The sequence below is a fragment of the Cyprinodon tularosa genome, unplaced genomic scaffold, assembly GCF_016077235.1.
Source record: "Cyprinodon tularosa strain WSP-4 unplaced genomic scaffold, ASM1607723v1 ctg253, whole genome shotgun sequence".
Lineage (NCBI taxonomy): Eukaryota > Metazoa > Chordata > Actinopteri > Cyprinodontiformes > Cyprinodontidae > Cyprinodon > Cyprinodon tularosa.
Genome location: NW_024038941.1, coordinates 308,552 through 313,849, shown reverse-complemented (window position 1 = coordinate 313,849; position 5,298 = coordinate 308,552). Strand labels below are relative to the sequence as shown.

Sequence of the window (5,298 nt, the reverse complement as noted above, 5' to 3'; positions counted from 1 at the left end):
TCATTTTATCAATTGCTGAATAACTAGACTAAAGAGCTCATCTGGTGTCCATCTTATCCATTTTATTTTCTAAACTATTTTCCATATTGGAGCGGCGCTAAAATCCCCTCTTAGGCAAAAGAAAGAAGGAACACTATCTGTTGTCTCTAAAAACTTCAGGCAGAGAGAGAGAGAGAGAAAGTGCCAGAAAGATTATAGCTGCCAAAATACTTATATGGTGTCATCAGCCATTCATGTGGTTGAGTCTTGAACTTCACTTCTAAGAGATTCTGATGGATATTTTAAGAGCAAACTGTTCTCACCCTGCCTTACAGGGAAATGGGGAAACAATTATATACAGCAAGTTATTATTTTTATAGGACATTTTCTACATTGATGTAAATGCTACAGGTTTTTCATAAAACCATATTTTTCCTTAAAACTGCTGAATGTCTCATGCAAAACAGCAAAACATGAAAGCATATATTGAGTTCAGTAGCAGTAAACTACTGTAACATTTTATCTAGAACTCAATTACTTCTGCATCTATCAATGGCAGCTATGCTTGGCCCTAAAGCATCAACAGCACCGTTGTTTGTGTAGCAGGATTGCATTTTTGATTTACCTGTATCCTTAGCTGTTGCTCCTGTGCCATAGGAACGTGTTCCAGAGTGAATCTAGTTGCTGTGAGGCAGTTGTAGTAGAAACTCACTGTACTCTGCTAAAGGTCAGAGTTCCTGTGAACAAGCTGTTTGACTGTGAAACAGCAGTAGCTGCTGGCAGTGTGACAAGCCAGGATTTGAGCAGAACTTTTGGTGGATTAGACCTTCAGAATGCGAGAGAGTGGGGGGTGGAAACTTACCTTACTTAAAGTGTGTGATTCTCAAGTGATGAGATATTCAGGTTTGCTGAACAAACCAGTTAGTCTGAATCTAAACCGAATTGCGATGTAAATGTTTTTGTAATTGTGGCGTACATTTTTCTGGTGCATAATGCTATAATGTGCTCTCAAACGCTTCCACATTAAACTGTGTCTGTGATATGTGAAATATGACACATATTGAAAATACGTCATTTTGAAAAAATATTGATTTATCAGTTCCTTCTAAAATTATAAACATAACATTGTCCTGATAGTTAAGCATGAATTTCAAAATATATATTACAGTTACTAATAACATACTTAGACAGAATTAAATTAAATCGATTCTAATTGAACTATATATTAAGCAGATACAAAATGTCGTCTAGTACTTTTCTCCGTAAAAATTATGTACAGTTTTGTTTTGCTGATTAATTATAAACACGTTTTACTTTGTTGAGTCAGCTCATTTTCATCTGTGTGCTCTCCATTGATCTAATTCTCAAAACATATAACAAACTGTCATGGTAACATTACCATGATTATTCATGTTTATTTAACATAATCCTTGTGTTTATGGTGAAAGTGTGTTACTGACAGCTTCTGAAGCAAAAATTTAAAGACTGCTTTGAAGTTAGTTGGATGCAGCTGTAATAGAATAACAGGATTTCTCATCAATGAAATGTGCTGAAACTGCCATGTCATGTTTGATGTCCACGGATAGAGACACTAATTAGAGGCCGACCACATAAGGGCTTCTTAAATATAAATAAAGCTAGTATTCCATTTAAATGAATGGGTAGTAGTTTTAATCAGGGAAATTTAGTTTTTTGTCTCTTTGTCTAATTTTACTTGATTTTTGTTGGGTTTAAACAGACAGCCACATGAGACTGCTTCATAGTTAACTTAACTTTACTGGTTCATTTGTAAACATTTCTATACTCTCTCCAGTTTCTAAGACATATTATGATTCCCCTTAGAAAAACCTGGAACCTGTACAGAAATAACCCTTTAAAGTGAGATAATTTAATGTATAGTTAGTAATATCAAATTTGTGTAAACATAAAGGCTTTGTACTCCCAACTATGTCACTGCCTTACAACTGCATTTATCAGGTTTTGTAAGAAATAAAACCACAGACATTAAATAAGTTTATTGATATTTTATGCATTAGACCTACACCAACAAATGCATAATTGTGAAGTGCTTTTCAAAATGTTGGTTTGGTTTACATATACAGTAGCCCTTCTTAGTCAATACTTTGTAAAACACAGTTTGCAGTAATTACAGCTTTCAGGTATCTGTGTGCGGCCATTCTAGTTATGAAGATCTTAAACAGTCTTAAATTCTTCTTCTCTGCAATCCAGCTGAAGCTCAATCTGACTGAGCTCAACCTAATATGATTCTTTCTATTTAAACATAGATTTTCAATCCTTTTCAGCTACACTTTAGGTCTTTCATGCAAGTAAATGTTAGTTTAGACATATGCTTAGAGTTATTTTCCAGCTAAAATATAAACTTTTTTCTTTATCATCTACTAGTTAGAGGACATATTGGTAGTTTTATAAACCACAAATAAAAATCACAAAAAAGAATCTATCACAACTAAAACTGTCATGCACAGATCCAGTTATTTTCTCACTTTGCTGTAAAAGTTGTTTGGCAACCTTCCCTGTGCTGTCTAACAACCACAGGTCTGTCTTAAAGCTCTCTCTGGTTGCTTTCCCCTGCCCCTTCCTCCAAACTTATTGACTTTGCCCATTTTTGGGGTTTGGAAGAAAAGAAAGGAAGGGTCTCTCTTCCCTGAACCATCATCCCTTGCACCAGAAGAAACTGCAAGAAGGCAGGTTGAGTAAAAATATCCAGTTGAATGAGATAAAAGCTCTAGTTTAAACTTAGATTTGAAATTTCATGAAATATCATCTAAAATGCTAAACTTTTCACTAATCAGTTGCTAAATTTATAAAAGAACTGCAACAATTGCACTCTTTTACCTAAATGCCCTATGACTGAAGTGGGAAAACTGTGCCAGAGTTCACAGTGACGGGACGCAGACCATAGCAGAGACGAGGAACTGAAGGCAAGTCCTCATTAGTGAGGTCTTTCTAAATGCAAAATGGACTCACTGTTTCACACACAGGGAAGCACTTGCATCACGGCAGCTCTGACCAGAGCTACATGAGGTTTTAACTGACATCATCATCAGCATTGTCAACTTCATTCAAACAAGATCACTGAAGGCAAGACTCTTCTATGCTCTCTGGTAAGACATGACTGTAGAGGAATAATGCTGTGTTGTTTAAACAGTGAAGCAGAATGAGTGTCCTGAGGTAAAGTTGTATTCAGAATGAATGAATTAAAAGTTTAAATTAGAATTTTATTTATTAATTTTTTTTTTTTAGCAAGAGCACATGAATAAAAGTTCAACTACTGAAAACTCTCTATATACCTGAGTGAGGAATCCAGTCATTGCAACAGCTCCAGCAGATTGACCTATCTTCTAGCTCCACTCATTGGACAAATTAAGTTTAATCTTTTAGATTTAGTTTGTAGTTTTCATTGTTTTATAAGTGTCGTTATTGATGTATTGATTTATAATGCATTATATGTAATATTAATCTTTATTACCATTGTTATTCATAATATATATTTTTTAATTATAGTGTTTAAATCCAAGGTTTAGAAATTATTATTATTATTATTTTTACACTACACACAAATCTTGCCAATCAAAATGAGGTGGACCAAACCTGTTTGCTCTCATCCTAACACTTCCTGTTTTCCTGTTAACTTTTATTCCTGTGTCCGTCAGTGGTGTTCTGCATAATTGGGTCACTCTTCAAGTACCCATCATGACACTTCCACTTAGTGCACGGGCAATGTTTTTTTATTTTAATTTTTATATAGATAGTTTAGTGTGTCTTATGTGGAATCTTTAAAGATAAGGCCTTCAGGGTACAAACAGTGTATACCAGAGCCGGCCCGAGCCTCTTGGGGGCCCTAAGCAGAATTTGATTTGGGGGCCCCCCCTCCTACCATGCAGAATCACCTATACTAGAAGATTACTGACACAAATGTCACACTATAATGTTATAGGGAATATTAAAAATGAATAGACTATGGTAATGTATTAATACAAAATAAATAAACAATACTTACAATACTTTGTTTTATTAAACCTTTTGAATACAAACATTAAATAAATTATTTGCAAATGTGCATTAAATGTGCAATATTTTAAATAAAACCAATATAGACAAACATTAATATCAAAAATAATTTGCAGTAAACATCATCACTTTTCTTTGAATAAATTAGCCAGCTTCGCTTGATTTTTTCCCCATTAACTAATTGTCTGTATGTATAGTGGTAGTGAAAGCTTCATCCATCTGATCTCTTGGGGAATGTAGAGGTGTCACTGATTGGCGCTGGCCCTCTTCTTACCAGATCAGTCCTTTCTGAATCTGAGAGGAATGCTGACCATTCAACTGGGTCAATTGGAGGAGCTGTTGATCCATCTTGATAGCTGGAGCTTGTTGAGGCAGTGGGAAATCTATAGCAGTGGGTGCAGATGTAGAAGGACCTGTAGGGACAATAGATTAAATACAAAAGAATAAAATACCATAGCAGAAATTTTTATTGTAAAGCCAACACAAAACAAAAACTTAGATTAACAGACCTGTCATGCCGGCTGAGTTTGAAACCAGTGGATCAGTAAATGTAGGTGCTTGTAACTGCTCCTCGCTTTCAGTCACATGTAAGTGCTCCTCCCTTGTTGTCGCTTGTGCAGTGGATGAACCTGCAATGATAAAACAAACAAAGAAAAAATAAAGAAATAAATAAAAAGCTAAATGTTTCATGTCATATTAACAGGCTATGTAACCATTTGCCATCAAGAAAACCCTCACCTGCTGCATCATCAGCTGTGGAGGCACTGACACTCGAAACAGTAGGGGCAGGTTTGGTTGTTCTCAGAAAGTACTTGAACAGTGTTCCTGGGAAAAATAGCATTGCATAATGCATAGTTTTTATTTATTTATTTATTTCGAACAGACAGTAAAAACAATCAAGAAAGAAAAAATTTGAATGAAACAAACTTAAGAATGAAAATATAAAACAAATTATTTTGCCCATGTGACATGCAAATTTTATATTTTCTGTTCGAAAAGGAGCAGGTAGAAGATACATCTTATAATGTCCCGCCCCTTTCCTACTTGTCAATTTATCATCAATTAACTGTCAAAACATCAAAAAAATCAAAAAAACACTTGTTTCCATTCCGCATGATGTTTAGCCATGTACAATTATTTTAAGTACTATTTATGTCATCAATTACATTATAGACTATTAAACTGTCATCGTATATAGTGTATTTTGAAATGAGCTCGGTTTTAATCAGTTTTTTTAATTGGTTTGCATTTATAATTTTTTTAAACTCGTCATTCAATCCATTCCAG

The 5,298-nt window shown here is 34.6% G+C and overlaps 1 long non-coding RNA gene across 1 annotated transcript; it reads right to left on the bottom strand.

The window, feature by feature from the left end:
• Positions 1 to 4,385: 4,385 nt before the first annotated feature.
• On the bottom strand, positions 4,386 to 4,812 carry LOC119785628. The gene is made up of 3 exons (XR_005281065.1): positions 4,750 to 4,812; positions 4,521 to 4,640; positions 4,386 to 4,424 (listed from the first exon to the last, which is right to left on the bottom strand). It is a non-coding gene; the product is annotated as an uncharacterized LOC119785628 (long non-coding RNA).
• Positions 4,813 to 5,298: the final 486 nt, after the last annotated feature.